The sequence below is a fragment of the Phodopus roborovskii genome, unplaced genomic scaffold (assembly GCF_943737965.1).
Source record: "Phodopus roborovskii unplaced genomic scaffold, PHOROB, whole genome shotgun sequence".
NCBI lineage: Eukaryota > Metazoa > Chordata > Mammalia > Rodentia > Cricetidae > Phodopus > Phodopus roborovskii.
The window spans coordinates 29,203,550-29,223,864 of NW_026126567.1; the positions used below are offsets into that span (position 1 = coordinate 29,203,550).

The 20,315-nt window shown below is 40.7% G+C and overlaps 1 long non-coding RNA gene across 1 annotated transcript; it reads right to left on the reverse strand.

Moving 5' to 3' along the window:
- Positions 1-11,387: 11,387 nt before the first annotated feature.
- Positions 11,388-13,989, reverse strand: LOC127235347 (uncharacterized). The gene is made up of 2 exons (XR_007835700.1): positions 13,806-13,989; positions 11,388-12,021 (listed from the first exon to the last, which is right to left on the reverse strand). It is a non-coding gene; the product is annotated as an uncharacterized LOC127235347 (long non-coding RNA).
- Positions 13,990-20,315: the final 6,326 nt, after the last annotated feature.

Here is a 20,315-nt window from a genome sequence, read left to right on the forward strand (position 1 = left end):
TAGAATTTCAGTAACTGATTTAGGAAGAACTTCAGAGACAGTCCTCCTAGGAAACGCAAACGCATCCCTTCATTGTCTGATGTAGCAACCCCACCACTGTTTATCCAAAGAAAATGAAATCAGTATGCTGAAGATATGCACCCTTGCACGATTATCAGTAGTATTCACTATAGCTAACTGAAATGTCTCTCTGCAGATAAACTAAAGAAAATGTGGTGTGTATAAACACTGGGAAATGCTATTCAACCATAAAAAGAATGAAGTACTATTCTTTATGACAACATAGGTGAACCTGGAGGAAACTGTGTTAACTGAAATAAAGCAGATACAAAAAGAAACCCAGATACTTCATGATCTTACTCATTTTCAGCCTTTAAACATGGATATCATAAAAGTAGATAACTCGATAGCCATTGTCTGGAGATAGAGATGTTAGCACAGAAGGTGAGGTCAGTAGAGATGAACCAATAGTACAAGAATACAACTAAGAATAAATTCTGTTGTAGTATTGTGTAATGTAGTAAGGAACACAAATGACGCCATACATTTCGAAAGAAGGCAGGACTCTCCATGTCCTCCCTCAAAGAGATGATAAATGTTTGAGGTGGTACATATGCTAACTACCCTGATTTATTATTAGGCTAAGGGTACATGCCTTTAGATGTTAGATTGTCTTCCATAAACACATACATAATCATTGTGTGTCAATTAAAAGTAAATGATAAGCAAAGATGGTGCTGGCTTTTGGCAAAACAGTGGACAGATTTCTAATGCTGTTAGCCGGCCACCTAGAGCAGAACTCTGCTGCACCATAATCCTGTCTCAGCTCATGGGCCATTTGTGTGGGCTCTGGGCTTTCCATCATATTAGAAGTAGAATTTTATCTCCTTTTCTAATCTAAGTTAGCCATATATATGGTGGGGAGGATAACAATCAGATCCTACAGGATGATGGATCCATGAACGTGCTTGATCATGTGGCAGCCTTATCCTTCCACATCTTTCTCTGAGAAGAAGATTGCACACACCTGTGGTAATCCTTATGGATGATTTGAAGGCGAAATAAAATGAGACTTCATTTTTAAAGTCCATTGCTGGGTGCCTGTCACATTGAAGTCACTTAATAAATTATACTTATAGAGCGTGATGGTGCACACTTGTAATCCTAGCACTGGAAAGACAAGCTGGTGGGGATCCCTGGGGCTTGCTGGACAGCCAGCAAGTCTAAAGGCAAGCTCTAGGCCAATAAAAGATGATGTCTCAAAAAAATAGACAGTACCTGAGGAGTAATAGCTAAGAAGTCATCTGGCATTCACAAGTATGTGGTGTGTGTGTATGTGTGTGTATGCATTGGCACACACACAAACAGGCACAAATGTATTCATATCTGAGAGTAAATAAATAAAATGTGGTTAGTTGCCATTGTGGTGGTTATCATTATGGTTGTGCCATTTTGTCAACTGTAAAAATGCATATTCACATATGTAACAGTGAACTAGGTTTAGTGATATAACATCTACTAGAATTCTATAGAGCAGCAGTTCTCAACCTGTGGGCCATGACCTCTTTGCATGGGGGTCGAATATCAGATACCCTGCATATCAGATATTTACACGATTCATAACAGTAGCAAAATTACAGCTATGAAGTAGCAACGAAATAATTTTATGGTTGGGTCACCACAGCATGAGAAACTGTATTAAAGAGTAACATCATTAGGAAGTTTAAGAATAACTGCTCTAGAGCAACAGAATACATAGAATGAAAATGTATTAAAAAGAGATGTATTGGATTGGTGTAACTGTAAATATTTCTGTGCCACTCACCAGTCCCACAGCCATTTATAAAATAATCACTCAGAGGCTTAATATTAATTATAATTGTTTGGCCAATGGCTCAGAGTTATTATTAGCTAGCTCTTACAATTTAAATTAACCCATTTCTATTCATCTATGTACAGTCACATGGCCGTGGCTTACCGGTAATGATCTGGTGTCTTACTCCTCTGGCAGCTACATGGCATCTCCCTGAGGCTGCCTTGTTTCTCTCAGTATCTCTGTTTGGATTTCTCACCTGGATCTATCCTACCTGGCTATTGGTCAAATCAGCTTTTTAATTAACCAACAATACAGTCTGGACTGTCTTCACATTGAGCAACTGAGAACCCAACTGTTTTTGTCTACCAGCCTAGTTGCCGCATCAGGCCCAATCTGGTACTGAAGGCCTGGAGAATTCCTAGAGAGCCACTGTTCTTCTGGAGCTATTGAAAGGACAAAGGAGCTGTGTTATAATATTGCAACAAAATACACAAAATGATAATAGAGCAGCTGGAAGGTGGCACAGAAAAACCTTCAGTTATACCTGTATAACGCAGCCCTTTTCAATACAATTTCATTCTGTGTTCTGTTGCTCTATATATCAGCAAAGTATTGTAGTAGCTGCTGCAGCAGCAACAGGGTAAGTGAACTCACCAGCAGAAGGCAATAAGGCAAGAGGCGAAGTGTTTCCCCTCTAATACCTCCTTTTACCTGGGTTGCCACTAGAAGTTGCTGCTCACATCTAGGGTGAGTTGTCTCAAGTATCCTGATCAAGACAACTCCTCACAGATGTGGCCAGCCACAGATCACACAGCCTATTCCAGGTGCAATCTAGGCTAAGCATCAACCAGACAAGATCTTGTTACCACTGACCACTTCTCCACAACTGGAGCCGTGTGAAAATGCGAGCAAGCACAGCAATTTCACAGGGTGGAAAACATCATAGAGAAAAACATGATGACCTGGAGAATGGCTGTCACCATAGGGAAAGGACAGCAACTGTAGTTTCTATGTTCCCAGGAGATTTCCCAGAGAAAACTGCATTGGTGTTCAAAGCTGAAGAGCAACAAGGGTTGGAGAGTTCAAGTTTCTAGGCTTAGAAACCCTCAAGTGTAAAAATCTTAAGGTGAGGACATATCTGAGATGAAAAGAAAAGAAAAAAACAAAAGCAAATGTGCTTTTGGTGCCCAAGCTGGAGAACGGCTAAGATGGTATCAGAGACCAGCTAGGGCCAGATCCAATGGACACAAGGGTTACAACGAAGGACTGAGATTTCATTCCAAGTGCAATGGAAAGCCAAGGTAAATTTTTAGCAGGGAGGTATGGGGTTTGACTCTAATTTTTAAAATGTCCTTTTAAAAGATTTATTGTGTTTATTTTGTGTGTGTGTGTGTGTGTGTGAGAGAGAGAGAGAGAGAGAGAGAGAGAGAGAGAGAGAGAGAGAGAGAGAGAGCACATGTGAAGGTCAGAAGGCGGCCTGCAGGAGTCAGTTTTCTGTTTTTGCACCATGTGGGCCCCAGGAATCGAACTCGGGTAGTCAGGCTTAGCAGCAGGTCCCTTTACCCACTGAGCCATCTTGCTAACCATAAAAAATAATTTTAGTGTCAGGCTTACCATAAAAACACAAAATTCAGAACAAGAAGAACAATTACAAAGAGAACAACACAGTCACCGAGGGTAGACCAGCAAACAATTCACACTTTCCTTCCCCAGGTTGTTACAATGAAGAACTGAACTAGCAGATATGCAATTAGGACAGTTTCTGGCATCAATTAGAGTCTCAAATTATTTTAATTCTCTGCTTCTCTGTACACAGCCGAGATCTCTATTTTCACCAAAGGCTGTAAAAGGCAGACACAACGCATGTAACTGTGGGTTGCCAGAAACCTGAATTCTCATCAGCCGAATGTTGATATAGCAACATTATAATAAGTCCAAGCAAGTGCCAGTTTGAGGCTGGTGCATATTGTTTTGTATTACCATCCTGTTAACTCTCCAAAAAACTATCATGCTTGAGTACTGTAAACTCGTTTCTTAAAAGTAGCAAGGGGAACATAATGTGTTTGGAATTCACAATCTAGGATGGCTGATTGTCCTCTAGTCCAAAGAGAAGATTTTAAAACGTTCAAATTAAATCTACACTAGACTTGTCCTGCACTTCATGCCGAAGGTGCAAACTGCTGACTTAAAGCAGCATGCTGTGCCACTATCAGCTAAGGGATACTGTAAAAGGATTTTTTGTAAAATACATACAAGGAATACAGCACTAGGTATAATTCCAAAGAAGAGTAAGAAGTGGGATGGATGCCGGAAAGCCTGTGAACTGGAGTTCCCACAATACCTCAGGAAACAGAAGGGGGCCCTATACAATGAGTAAGGAGGTAGGCTCTGAAGCAAACTCCACCCCCACCCTCCCTTCAGTTATTCTGCTGTGTGTGACAGGTGACCTTCTTAACCTCTCTGAAGTCAGTTCCCTTGTAGGTAGGTTTCCAAAGTAAAATCTCTCTCTGATCAGATCATGACAGAAGGTATACATGATCATCTATGTAATGTGTTTAGCGGGACGCTGGCATGAAGTTGAAAGAAATGTGCCTTGTCTTTATTGCCCTCCAGTCACCAGAGTCTCGGCCCAAGAAACTGGTATTATTTATTCTGGAATTGAGATGACTGAGTGCGTAATTTAGATTTTCATGATGAAAAAAGAATACCACAATGTATTGGGTCCTCGGGGCTAGATGTTGTGCCAAGGATTTATGATTTATGTTTTTTTAAAGAATGAAAAAAGTAAAAAAAAAAAATCATTCCCCAGCTTCTGAAGCTGGCCTGGCATTCACAGTAGAGTCTTGCTAAATTCTGTGAGACATAAACCATCTAACAGAACACCAACCTCAGGCTAGGTGGCCAAAACCAGGGTAGACTGAGACAAAGCAAAGCCACTTCATAACGTTGTCCAAGCACGAACAAAAGCATGATCACTCAGAGTGCCACTCTAAAACGATAGTGCATCTTTCTGGTGCCTACAATGAAGGAGAGCAACCTACTTATTAACTCCAGCTCTCCACCCATGCCAGTATCCATTTATTGACTTTCTACACATAAGATGGTCCCTGCCTTCTGAAAGTATCTAATATGGTAGTCCCTTCCATAAATCACATACTCAATGCCCAATTTCGATGCTGGGATCTATATCACAACTTCTTATTGAGATACACACAGTTTCCCAGATAGGTTATTGTCAAATGTACTTTGTTTACCCACGGGGTCTCTGGTCACTGACTCCTCTGCAAGCCTGTGTAGCATGTCACAATATCACTTGTGAACCGCAGAAGGGATCAAGTTGATTACACATAGAAAATGTCAGAAGACAAAAGCTCATGCTCAAACTGGAGTGGTGATGTACCCTAACACTCAGGAGGCTGAGGCAGGAGAATTGTCACAACATTGAGGCCCACAGTTTCCTTCTCATAAGCAAGGTTAACCATCCAGAAACAATGGTGTGCATTAGATAAGGGAGAGATCTCTCAGTAGGGAGGAGTTAACAGGGTTCTGAGTGCCCTGCCAATAAAGAACCATTTTTATCATATATATGGAAAGTAAAAAAATAAACATTCATAACTTTGGAAAATGTCAAGTACTTAAGGGGCAGGCAGGGAAGGAAAGATTAAGCGGGGAGAGGCATGCAGACAAACAGATGGAAATTCTATGCCTATAACTCCATATCACCACAGTTGATTCAGGTATGGGGGCCAAAGCCTGGTTAGTACTAACACTGATTCTGAAGACATGGAAGTCACTGTAGCCAACATTATCTTTTACGGGATCAGAGGCACTTCTTTCTATTATCAAAGAAAACTTGTTATATATATATATATATATATATATATATATATATATATATATATATATCAAATGTATCCTAGTAATTGAGTAATATATAATTAGGGTTGTATTATTTTTCAGGCCAAAAAAGAGGATAACAGGCAAGTGAACATTTAATGGGGAAAATATATAGCTTGCACAATTTAAAAATAAAACCTAACAGTTTGCATATTTAGCACCTCTCATGCAAGAATCTCAGAGTGTCTTATAAAAATGAATTATGCCTCCTCCCCTTCCCCCACCACTCATCAAGAAGCTCAGTTTACAACTGCAAGAAAAGTCTCATGAGAGCACGAGAGCCCTGCAACTCACCAAGAAGTGGGGTTCGTCCTGAGTTGAAAGAGGTCTTGGGGTGAGCTTCTGGACAGGTGTTCACATGAGCGATCGTGCTCCAGAGAAGTGACTGTCTTTCTTAGACCTGCTACCCCTGCTCTCTGCCACCTCTACTCTCTGCTACCTCTACTCTTCTTGACTACTTCAAGCCCGTTTCTCCCTCCTCTAACCTTCCCATCTTCCTCCTTAGCTTGGGGAACCCAATCATTTTGTTTTATGTGGATTGCTTTGCACCATCTCCAGGGGAAGGGAAAGAAAGAAGTTCAAAGAAGGAGTTGGGTGTTGAGAATGTTGTCCTTCAAGGTGGCATTGACAAGGTGCTGAGACCTTCATGGGCCCCAGTGGGCTTTATCTTAGCTAAGTTTGTAGAATTCACAATTCTCACAAATCGAACACTGAATTATCTAAGGATATTCTAGTGACATAGCAGTGAATAAAACAGACAAATCCCTGCTTTCAAGGGGCACACATCTGAGACAGAAAAAAAGGAAAAAAGAAAATAATCGATTATACTAAAATGAGCAAAATGCTACAGGATTGAGTAAAAATGGATGATGAATAGAAATGCCAGAGGTTAGATTTCTGGATGAAGTGGTTCTGAAATAACTTCCAAGCCAGGTGTAGTAGTTTACACTCTTAGTACTAGCAACTGGGAGGGTGGAGGGGCAGGAGCATTACCCTGAGTTCCAGGCCAGTCTGAGCTACAGAGGGAAATTCTGTCTCAATAAGAAGGGGAGTCCTCACTAACGTAATATTTTAAGCAAAGAGAGAAGGAATTGCTGGAAGTGTCTGTAAAACAAATAGTACAAAAGGATAGAATGGCCAGCATGAAGACCTTGGGCAGGAGAATAGCTACAGTTCCTGGAGGGAGGCTGAAGCAGAAACAGTGAGAGATAAGAAGAAGCAGGAGAAGAAATAAGAACAGGAGTTGGCAGCTTGTGTGTGATCCCATGGGCCACAGAGATGAAGCCCGTGGACTTTGTTCCACATAAAATGCATAGATTTAGCATGTAATGATATTTTCTTCCCTTCTTGGAATTCACAGCGCTCTCTCTCTCTCTCTCTCTCTCTCTCTCTCTCTCTCTCTCTCTCTCTCTCTCTGAATGTCCTTCTGTAATACTAATTGACTGTCATCCAAAATTCCTCCTTTGAATGCCAAGCCCCTGAAAGTCCATAGAACATCTTCCTTTACATCTGTGGTACGCACCTACCTCACTGAGGCCTGAATATCTGTGTTAATGTGTTGATTTCATTTCAATAGTCATAATTTCAAAGCACCAAAGTAGTGTCTAATAAAGAAAGGTCCCACAAAAGATGTGGAAAGTGGTTTGACCAAATTCTGGATGTATTCACATGAAATCAAGTCAATCATAAATAAGGATGGTAGTTATTATCATCGTTAATCATTTTAGGGCTGAGGCTGAGAAGGAAATGATACTGATAACCCCCCCAAAAAATTTTTATCCACCATGCAACTTTTAGAATTATATATTGAAACAGTCTAGTATGTAATTACCAGGAAAGCTATTTAAAGCAGAAATATGAGACTTAGAGTGCCAAAGGTGTAAACAACTTTAATCTGTTAATTTATTGCACATGTCTCTTCGAGCCAAGTTTTAGTTTAAGATTAGATCTTGGATATTTTTGTGTTTCTACAAATGAAACAAAAAATGTTTAAACTCAAGCATTAAATACTTTTCATCTTTCAGATGTCCCCCTCTCTCTTTTGAATCCATGGTGATTTTGACAACCTAAGCGCTGTGATCTACACATCACAGAGGTATTCTGGAGTTTGAAAGACGCTATGGCTGTACTCACCTATGGCGGCATCCCATCACCAGGTGCTCGCTTTAGGTAACAGGCTTGCTATAGAAATTATAGAAATGGGAGTTAGATTTTAATTACTGTGACTGCATACATGGGGTCCGTTAATAACGATGATTCGTGGCCACTAAACAAGGAAACTCATCCATTCATTCGTTCATACAGGACAGAGGTGTGAAAGTGTATTATAAACCTCCTATTATATACTAGTTCCAATTACCTGCAGCTGTCCTTTTCTTGCAGCTCAGAGTCTACTTCTGTTTGTCGACCTACCTTGTTCTGACTGCTCACTCAAACCCTGGCTATGTGAACGAGAGCTACAATAAAAATCAAGGCCCAATCAATCAAGTATTTAAAAGATGATTCACTACCAAAGGTAAGTGGCTTTTGAATGGGTCTATGTTCTCAGACTCTCCAAAAGGGCTCCGCCACCTCTACTCTTAAGAAACACTGTTCTCCAGTTACACCACCATGAAATGTGACCTTCCTCTCCAGCTGGCACTGGGGTTTAGCCATAATCATTAAAAAGGTACAGGTGTGCTGACAATTCAAGCTAGCAGGAGAGTGGCATGATGTGAGACAGGGGGATGTGAAGGGAAAATTTACAGGAAGGCTTGCGTAAAATTGAACCCCTAATACAATCTTAATAATGTGAGCTCTTTCAGCCAAATATTTGACCCCCCCCTCTTCCCTTCACAATGTCAAGATTGACGGAGAGCTTATGTAAAACTCTATTTCAGGGATATTGGAGGGTTTTAATGTATACATTCAAGAATTTGCTACATGTGTAACTATCCCAAGTTTGATTCTACAATGTCAGCTATAATTCCCATGTCTACAGAACAAGGAATCATTCGGAAGGTGAGTCTCATTCAGGAGGGGAGTGGGGAGCTTCAAACTGTCAGCTGACGGGGCAGAAGTGGGAGCCATGATAAGGAGGGGAGGCAGATTTCACTTCCATTTATAAAAAGAACTTCATCCAGATGCTCACAAAAAAAAAAAAAACAAAGATCAGGGGCTCACTTTAGAAAACTTTGTGACTTTGTGTCCTTTGGAGTGTTCTAAAAAGCAATAAATAGTCAATCATTAATGAAGACATGTCTGACAAGCCCTGCCTGGATGGCTGAAGGGACATCCTTCATTTCTAACACCTAGATCTGGTGGGGGGCAGAGGTTCTCTTTACTAAGACAGTTCAGAAACTTCTGAAGCTGCTGTGCATGAACCACACTTTAGAACATCAGAGATTCCGGGCAGATGGAACCCATCAACCCAAGCAGCTTCACCACACATTCAAGTTACTAAAACTCAAAGCAAGTATTTAGTATTTAGTATTTTATGTGTATGTGATTTCTTAGGTAAACAGCATCCCTAATGCTCATCAGTGTTCCCACAGAAACTGTGCACTAGTTAGAAAGGAGAGGCCAAGGCCACTGTTGTCCTTCTGTTCTCCATCTTTACTACTTGCTCATACACATTCATCCAGCAGGCTTACTCAGAATTACTTTTTTATGCCCCAAAGTGATTTCCATTATTCCAGATACCTGCAATAGTCATTCTAAGCTCCATCAAAAAGGCTTTAGACTGGTGACTGAGAAATTTGAACACTGTGATATTGGCTGCAGAAGATGATTTGAGAAAGCAGAAGGACTTGAGTTATTTGAATATTGTTAGCTCTTGCACAGGTTGGGGCAGCTGTCTATGTTTCCGCTCCCCTCTATAAGATCTGTATGTGCTTTCTTCCAAGACAATAAAGAGACTAGCAATAAATTTCTGGCATGCAGTGTTTATAGACTCAATTAGCTAACTGTTCCCCTCCTCTTTGTTACATAGGAGAAGGGTAAATTAATAGGTTAATCATGAATAAAAATTTAAGATATATCAACTTAAGATCAGAATTAAAGAAACCTATTTCCAGTCTGGAATTCAGAATAATAAGGAAGGCATCTAGTTTTTAAAGACATCTAAGTAGTTTTCTGTAGCGTCTTAAATTAGAATAGTACAGAAAGCTTTGGAGAATTTTGAAAGGGAAAATAGGGAATTATTACACCCCATTTCAACCTTGCTTGCTTTGAAGAAATTGTGTTAGAAAATGCTTGCTATCCAAGAACTCAAAGCAAATATGTCTCTAATTTTAATACAACACTATAAAACTGTCTGGAAAGTTGAAACTAGTTATTAACAGACTCTGAGTGGGAGAAATATTCTCCAGGGGTAAAATTATTTCCCATGAGAACAAGTAGGCTTGGGGTCTTCTGGTCAATGCCTTCAGATGTGAAACCATAAAAATGCCACTAGGTTCCTTATCATGGAACTGCTTGGTCCTCTGTAGGACATTTTCAATGAACTGTAGGACCAATGTAAAATGTTCCCTATCGCTTCACGCTCCATGTGACATAACACCTCCATTTGTTTGTTCCAGAATGTTAAGCATTCAAGAGACTTCATGGGCCTAACACAGGTTCTAAAAGTCTTTCTATTCTGTCTCATGTCTCATGCTATTTTTTAAAACTACTGGAAAAGTTTAAAGGAAGGAGATCTTTTGGGACTATTTGTCAAATAATGAGAGTTCACAACTCTCATTGTATCTTCTTGTAAAATCCTCTTACCCCTCAAGGATAAATTTTTCCATTTCTGATAAGGTCCTTGTCCAACCCAAATTACAAGGAAAGGAAGTCTTGGGGGTAAAATGTGGTTACTGAGTTTTTTCCACGTAACATCTTCAAAGAAATTGGAAGGAAGGAAGAACTGATCCTAAGGATATCTTCCAGAATAGTTTTTTTTTTTTTTAAATACTGTGACATTTTGCTCCTCCAACAATCTTTGTCTCTGAGAAAGTTGAAGCAACACTGAAGATTCTACCTCCCAAAGCAAACGTTCATCCCAAAGACTTGTGCTCATTTGTCTAATAGGAAGAACATCTATGGAGTCATTTTTATACCCCCAAGATTCACATAAAAGTTTAAAAATAATTTGCCATTTACATATGTTTTCACTAGATTGAATGTCAAATGCTCTTTCACCCTTACCATCCCGGCAGCAACGACAGAATCACATTATCTTAAGGGTTTTATTCCATAAGACCCAGGGCTGGGCCTCTGAACGCGATACGTTTCTCATGGTGAAGGGTTAAAAGAGGACACGAAGCTACCCTCTGGAAGTCATTAAGTTCCAAAGCCCCAAGAAGATAAAAGTTTCCATTTTCTAAAATGTAAATCAAAAACATATTCATTAGTATTGCAAAACAAACATGCAAATCTTCCTCACTTGAAAAGCTCAGCTAAATATGTACAAGGGCTAAACCCAAAAATACATCTGGTACTCAGTTACAGAGCTTGCTTTTTTGGTTTTATCTAAAGAGTTTGTCTGTCCTCCATGGTTGGCTTCTTGGATTATTGCAATTCATAATAAGCCTTTTAGCTAAGGATGAAATAAACAAAGATAAAGTCTATGTCCTAGTTTTAAATGGTCCAGATGGGAAGATTTTTCCATATGCTTAACACACACCCACTGTTTATTAATCACTGCTAGCAGAGCTTAGAGGATTACAGGGTTTATTGCTTGAGCAAGGGTTGAAATTTACAGTTTGTGTAATCTCCACACACCTTTTAAAATATTCTATCTTTTCTGTGCTGCCCTTTGTGCCTAACTCAGGTTAGGTGTATGTCCAAATCGGGATGCTTGGGTCTCGGCAGCTGTGTCTGAGTGTGACATATCAGGAGGCAGAGACTCTCAGCCAACTGATCAAGGAGAGGCTTTTGTGCCCAAATTTGGAGACAATATCAGTCTTGAGGAATGTGTTACATCATAACAATGACAATGTGGGTAAAACTGGCAATACTTGACTCACCACCCTTTACAATGATTTACTTAGCGTCTGGCAATCTGTTCTTCATATGATGCTTGGTTCTCATAAACAGTTTCAACATGGGAGAGCACGGTGTCAAGATAACAGTCATATCATTCGTCATTGCAGAACGTGTATGGAGCTTGCCAAGAAAATAAGGTCCTTTTATCTTGCAAGTCTCATAAGTCCTTGCTTTCTGGTGATTGTTTCTCATCAGCATGCTGTGTTGTCCTTTGAAACCTGATCGTCACTGCCTCTGTGGCGTTGCCATGTCAGTTTGTTGTGAGATGAAGTCTGTGAAGGGAAGGGTTGGCATGGGGAAGACTAGAGGGAAGAGAGAGGAGGAAATTGTGAGACAGAGAAGAGTCATGGACAGGGGAGAAACACAAATGTAAGCCAATGGAGTAGCAAGCATGCTCTCACTTTAACCTGCCATTTGAGCAATGACAACAGACTTAGATGAGAGACAACAGACTTAGATCTTCAGTGTACCAAGATCTTCGCCGCAGTTCAGTTCCAAAATGGTTAATACAACAATGTGGGAGGTAAGGAGGAAAAACCTCTGTCTTTTTATGTGACAATCACGGTCTCCCGTGGATTCAAGGGGAATCTGACAGAAGGCTTCCATATTTGGAACACCCCTCAAACTTGGAAGGAGAAAAAAGGGGGGAAATATTCTTTAAGTTTTCTTTTAATAGAATTGGTTAAGACAGTTAATGTTGAAAATGTTCTATTAATCATGGATGCTTTTTATAGTGTTTCTACATGCGTTCTGAGATGTGGTTTTATATCTTCAGCAAATGGAGAATGGAAGACCACTAAAAAACATAAGAATTGGCAGCTGTGGGTATGGAGAACTGAATATTCAGCCCTTCAAAAAAGACTTTGAAATCACTCTGCTGGAGTCTTGTGTATAATAATTAAGTTCTGAATAGGAACCTGGCATGATATCCTACTCTACATCATGGGCCTATAACATGTGCCCTTATAAATTAAAATGGAGAATTTGTGCTCAGAAATCAATGTTTTACAATAGTGCTACCTAAAGAAGTAACATTATGTCCATGGATGGAAACAGTCTAAGTTGAACTTGGAAAGTCAATTACATTAAACAGACAATGGCCAAATGATCTGGGACATCTATGCAAAGAATCCCCTGCTGATATCTCACCTTGGTTTCTATAGCCACAAACATCACTAGTTTAAAGCATTGTTCTGGGTAAATTGGTGCCCAGAGGAAAAACAAAGTCCTCTTCCCAGGTAGAGAATAAAGATATGCTGTATGACTAACCAAGAAAAAAACAGCGTGGTTCTTTTGAGACTACAGTACATACAGAGCTTAAGAGAAAGGTAGACATGTCGGTTGGAAAGTTTAGTCACTTATAGTGGAAATGAAAAGCAAGATCTTTGATCATTGGTTCTTAATCCTCCTAATGCCGTGACCCTTTGATGCAATTCCTCTTGTTGTGGTGACCCACACCCATAAAATTATTTTCATTGCTGCTTCATAACTGTGTTTTGCCACTATTATGAACATGTTGCAAATATCTGTGCTTTCTGGTGGCAATCCCTGTGAAAGTATTATTTGACCAACAAAGGGGTGCATCCCATAGGTTGAGAACCGATGTTCTAGATGGTCAGTCTCAAGTGATCCTTAAAGAATCTACAAGGCACACAGAAAACTGCTAAGCTTCAGGGGGTGGCAGGAAAACACAGAGAAGCCCTGCCCCTTTATGAGTGTGGTGGCCCCACCAAAGCTGTCGCTAGGCAAAGGAATGTTTTGCCACCACTGAGTAGCAAATATTTTCAGCAGCTTAACCAGTATGCATGAGGGCTCTGTTTAGAGTTTCCATCCTCAGAGTAATTATCTAGGTAGATGGCACCCTCAGAAAATGACTCAGCTGTTTTTCTTGCTGAGTAAATGGCTAAAGCCAGCAATTGCTCAAAACAGAAGGAAACTGTGGAAGAGTGACTGGACAAGTGTCTCAGTTACTACGTGTACAAAGCTGGGTCAAAAATGCCACCCTCCTACATGAACTGGTGGACCTTTCTTCAAACCCAGCTGAAATCACCCACATCTCCTTTGCCCCTTGGCCTGTGCTACTCACCAGTCTGTGTGTGCTGCCTCCAGAGGCTGCTTCTCTCACCCGTGCCCTGCTGAGTCTGCTGCTGTCCATCTTCCCAGATTACTCCAGCAGCTGGAGAAAGGCTCAAGTCCACATTCCTAGTCTGTCTCCAGCAATCCAAGCTGTGGCATGCTGTAGGCCACTAGCCAAAGCAATGTGCCCCCCTCCCCACACACACACCAAGCAAATCAATTGCACTCTGTCCCAACCCAGCTAAAAAGTGGGCATATGTTTCCCACTAAGCACAAGAAAAGCCAGATGTAAATGGGTGGCATCCAGACTCCAGCTACTGCCCTGTCACCTAGTCCCCATTATCATGCCACACCAGTTTCTAACCTCAGCCCCTCACTCTTTGTCCAGGTCCTTGCCGACCTCGGTTCGATCTAGTTCAGGTCCATCCTGCCTCACCAGGCCTTGCCCACTGCCTCAGTTATATTGATGTCTGCCTTCTCTGGACCAGTAAAACTCAGTGTGACTCACTATAAACACAATGTCATAGCAGTGTGCTGCCATGTGGCTATCAACAGCTTCATGTCTGCTTTCTTTCCAGAGTACAAGCTCAGAGGTGGCCAGGATGGATTCTAAATGCAAAGGTGAGTATAAATGCCTACCATATGCCAGGCACAATGTTCGGCCCTTTCACTGAGCTCTGTCCCTGGAATATAAATTCCACTGGATACGTGTCTGTTTTGCACACACAGTACCAGGCAAAATGATGGTTCTCTGCATTCTGGTGCCTAGATCAGAATCTGGGTAATGATAGGTTGATAGATGTTTATTCAGGGAGAAATCACTTATAACAGAAAAAGGTGGCTGCCACAGGTTCCTGTCCCAAGGATGCCTCTGGATGCTCTGTTTCCGACCAGCAAGCAAGAGAGAGAGAGAGAGAGCTGGGGTCCAGGACCCCAGAACTAGTCCCCTCAGGTAGTGCCTGCACCTTGTCCTACACCCCAATAGGCATGGTCAGTGTTACAGGTACAGATGGGGTAGATATCTCACTACAATTCCCCTTTTCATCTAAAGAAAAGGTTTAGAGATACAAAACTGTATACAAAGACAGTAAATATCAAGCACGCTCTAGGAAAAGGAAAATTAAGAACATACAAACTTAAGACCTATTGCCAGTGAGGTAACAAGAGCAAATGGAAAGAACCACATATCCAGACCCTAGACGTAGTCCCCCCAGGTCACACCCACACCTGTCCCCACGCCCCAATGGGTGTGATCAGTGCAACAGGTGAGGGTGGGGTGGATAGCTCACTACAACTGCTCAGCTTTCAAAATAATTCAAACACATCACTAGAGGTCCTAATAAACAGACACTTTAAGATAAATCCAAATCAATGGTCAAAAAGGTTCTGCTAAAATGAAAATATCCCCCTATCATCTCTGAATTGAGTCTCCAGTTTTACTGAACAGCTTTGTTACAGAAATGAGCATTTGTGATATTTTATTATTTTACTATGTTTTTCCATGGCTACACCCATGAGTTACAGACACTTGTGAGGACTTCCCAAGAGAACTGGCCTAAACTCAAAGTTTCTGAGTGATATATATATATATATATAATAGGTTGCACCTATTAATAGTAGCTATTTTCAACTTTCCATGCTTTCCATAAATAAGGTTACCCCAAACCACCTCCACCACTTCACTTTTCAATTTAGATTTGGTCATTTGCCCTTGGAAGAACCCTCAAGGCATGGTACCAAGATGAAAGCATCTCACTGGAAATGCCCAAGCTGCTTCCTGACAGGCAGAATGAACAAGGCACTGGCTTGCAAAGATCCTACAAAACACACACGAACAGTCAACAGTATGGATGGTACAAATCGAATGTCTATACAACACGAGTTATCCAGGTAAAGTTCACCCCACACTTCACTTACATTTTACAGAACAGTGAAAGCAATAGATGCCAACAGAAATGAGAAGTTGATGAAGCCAAAGTTGGCCCAGTAGGGAAATATATTTTATCCTACCACGTTTTTACATTTGCATACATGGCACCCTTCAAAGCCAGGAGTTTATATTTTCCCACCAAGGCTCAGCATGTGTGAAAACTGCTTTCCAAGAACTGAAGACTGGCTAAGATGCAAATGCAAATATGGATTTGTGGGCAAACATACACAGTTTAACCTGATCTGAGATCGTTCTGCCATAGCATCGACGAGCTCAGTGATTAACCCAAGTCTCCTTCAGATGAGAACTTTGAAGCGTTAGGCCAGACTTAATTCAATTGAACAACCTTAAAGTCCAAAATACAATGGCACAAGAGAGAGTCACTCTAAAAGCCAAATGTTTTTCTCTATAACTAGAATGCACAACTGGATAAAGGGGGATTCAGTAAGAGATAATATGCTTAGCATTGGGAGTTATGTGTTAGTTCATTCTTCCTGTGAAAGGGATTATCTCTGTGGCCACAAATAAATTCCAAGGGTTCTGATTCCATGACAGCTTTTCTTTCTTGGAAAGGGAACAATACAAGAATTCTCTATTGATTCCTAACCCCAAAATGGTTCTCTCAGTAAATATAAGCTCACAAGATCTGGTACTCTAAGGGACAACTGTGCTAACCTTTTGTCTGCCTGCCACACTAACCAAAGGTTCCTTGTTGCCAAATAAGGGTTTAGAACAGAGCTCATAAAATCATATAATCTCTCTGAACCAGAAGAGAGTATGTCAGATAGTCGAGGAGACGGAGAGGAAGATGGAGATGTTGCCTTAAACTCCATGTCTACAGGGTGCTGGACCTCAATGCACATTATCTCATCCCTGGACATGATTGATGCCCAGTGTCATGTGCTATCTCTTTTTCTGTCCTTGCAAACAAAAGAAAAAAGATGTCCAAGAGAGATTACATGGAGATTTGAAATTTGTTTAATGCATGGTTATTTGCCTACATATGGCCTAGGCCTGTTTCATGCAAACTGCCAAGAATCTTCAATGGTTCCCAGGAAAATCCAAGCTTCGACTTCATAACCCTAGCTTTTCTGAATCATTTTAATTGTTCCAATTAGATGCTGCATAGTGAACAGCCAAGTACCAATAACGCAGCAATTTGGCCAATCTGGATGTGAAAACCAAACAAAAAAATAGAAAGATATTCACTACTCAAAACAGAATTTCTTTCTGGTGGTCATTTTGTTTTTAACTTCTTTGAAAATAACACACTGGATTTGGAACAGGCTCAATTGCCCAACATGAAAAATGACACAAGCAGGCATGGGTGGCATCTTGCCCCCAGCCCAGGGTCCTAGGAAGTAAACAAATCTTTCTGCGGTGTGGTACAGAGCCAATTCAGGAAGAAGAAGCCAAAATCCTGAATGAAGGCTGAGCTCATAAAAGTGTTCCTTCCCTTATCAAGATGAGGTTTCAGGCTCTTGGATTTCAAGGGTTTGCTTTGGTTTTTATTTGTCTTAGATGAGCACAAGCAATTCTCACATGTTTTGCCTTGGGCATTAATTAATGCAAGCCGCTAACACTTTGGGGGATGGGGGGTGTTAAGCAGCATCCATTAGCAAATGGGATCTCTTTATTAAGTACTTTCAATATGAGAGGTACTGGGTTAGGTGTTCAAAGGCCACAGAGGCTAGATAATGTGGCCTCATCCTGAACATGGATGGTTTTTAATAAAGTACAAACTATATGTTGAAGGATGGTCAGATAAATCCGTGTTTTGGGTGTTTGGAAACAGGGCTGAGTCAGTTAATTAAGGCTAATAAAAATAAGGGAGGTTTGAGCTGAATCAGAGAAAAAAGAAACATGCGTGGCAAAGAAAGCCATACCTTCATAACAACAAACAAATGCAAAAGAATGGTTTATGTTGAATCTGACAGTGACACAGTTATAGCTCAAGTGTTTTCTTTTTCTTTTTTCTTTTTTCTTTTTTTCTCTATCTCTAACTGAAAACTATTCAAATGGTTTTTATTTAGGAATTCCCCCACAGAAGGAAGTAGCCTTTAGATAAAGGAACAATTAATTCAATTGACTCTAACTAAATTTGACTAGATTCTAGCAAATAATTTTGTGAATACTAATGGCACTATCAGAACACAAACATGAAAAACACATACACTACTAATAATAAACAGTGTAAGGATATTATGCGCCTGCGCTGTACATTTGATCTGAGGTCTAGATTTTTTCCAGTCTACATTAAGTGGTAGATGCGGAAACTTCACATTTGACAGGCTTCTAATGAATTGTTTAAGAATGAGCTTGCCTCATGTAGCTCTGTATACTTAGTTGCTAGTGAATTGCCTGGGGTTATAGTAGATGATTAGTTAGCACAGGCTAAAATAAACACGTCTACCACATAGCAAGATATGCTCATGCGTACAGTAGTGGTGCAGATGCTATGGAAATAACTCACTGATTGCTGATTTGATGTAACACCCACTTCACAGGCCTGGCAGTGAATCCAAGTTTGGGCAGCTTACAGACCACAAAGGGTGAAGCTACTATTGATATTTTAGTAAAAGAAAATAGTATCAAACTTCCCTAAATCTTTATGACCATAGATCAAGGCAGCCCCCGGGCCTCATCAGAGAAGTTTCTTTTTGCAGTGGGCAAAAACTCACAAATGCTCAGAGAATAAGTATCTATCGAGCACTCAGCTGCTAATGGCACTACCCACCCACCGACCCCAGGGCTCAGGAACCATCCCAGAAAGAAAAGGCTGGACAGGTTGAAAAGCTTAATGATGTGGAAGACTAAAGAAAAAGTGTTTCTTCTTGACATGACTGGAAGGCTGCCCTGGAACTCTTAGCAGCTGAAAGACGAGAACAAGATGCAGCCACTTACCTTTCTAGTTCAGGTGGAAAGGGGCTCAGGAGACCCCACGCTTACTAAGGAGGTATTGCTAGTTAATGGCTTCCAGGAGAGGAACAGACAGTCTTCTTTAAGGGTATGGTCTAAAAGTAGATGGCCCATACCCATGAGTGCATGGTCAACAAAAATTGGATCCACTTTGTTTCAAAGGAAAAAAGGAAGGGACACAAAGTTTTAAGGATGAGGAGAGGTAAGGGTGGATCTGGGAGGAGTTAGGGAAAGGATGCAAAATGGAGATGATTAAAATATATTACATGAGATTCTCAAAGAATTAATAAAATACCATGTTATAAAAAGGCAAACTGTCCTAATTCACATAATAATATGAATGATTATTCCTTTTGTGTTGTTAACTGGTATAGATAGATCACTGTTTTTGAAAGGTCCTTGGCCATCATTGTAAGCATAGCATTTTGACTCACCTAGTCAGTATCATCTCAGAACAGAGAGAAGCCTTGAAATTAGCCTTAAAATATTTTTTCCTACAGCTGTCCTTACATTCTTTTATAAGAAGAGCAAAGTCTCCAAGGTATGGTCAAAAAGAAGACCACACACACAACAGAGAGGGGGGGGGGGGAGAGAGAGAGGAGAGAGAGAGATTCACACACATACACACAGATCCAAATGATGACCTTTATTTAGTGAGAGAGAAAAAAAAAAGAGTAATTTTAAAACCTTAGGTCATGAATTATTGGTGTGTTGACAGGGTGGCATTACCTTAGAGGGGACAGGCAGGCAAATGAGTTCCAGTCTGTCTCTCAAAGCAATTACAATTCACAATAGAAATTGTACAATGTTCTGAAGAGTAATTGAGCTAGTCTGAAATTAAAAGAACTGTGCGTACACAATATAACGAGAAGATTTATTAGAAGGAAATACACAGATGATGAGGGAATTATTGAGCCAGCAATGAAACTATGGAAAAGATTGCCCAACTCAATTCCACAGCTTCACAATGACTCTCAGGCAGCCTTCTGGGTCTCCCAAAGACATAGCTTTTCACAACCTGCCTTGGGCTGCTTAGGTACTTCCTTTCATAGAAGTTACATATCCCAAGCCTCCACTTGCAACCAATTGAAACGATAAGGAATCAAAATTTAACCAAAATGATTGACGCTGTCAAAGCTGATGTCAGTAGCCCCTCCCCCATCACCCCAAGTTTCCAGCTGGGTCTTTAATGAACACGTTCATGATTTATGACCTCTATTTTGTACTTTCCTGGCATACATATAAACCTGGCATTATTCAATTTCCAGTTGCCCCAAATCTTTATTGAGCAACAACCACGTGCAGTTGTGAAGCTAGGGCTAGGACCCATGGATGTGCCCATACATAAATTCCCTCATTGTCCTCAAGGTGCCCATTATGACTTAAGAAAAAAAAAAAAAAAAAAACAGCTCCGAAGTAATCCTTTCGGCTGTGGGCTTACAGCTCACCGCAGGTGGAAGATGTTAGCTTAGACAAACATGCACGAGAAAGCAGTCACAATTTGCCAATACTGTGAAATAATATCGAGGGAAGGTGGAGAGTTTGAGAGCAATAAATGAGCATTATTATCTTGTGAGATAATTGGGTACAGAGTGGAGAGGGCAGCAAATGCTTGAGGTGTTGAGACATACCGGATTCCCTCCCCCTCCCGTCTGGTCGGCAGTGACTTTC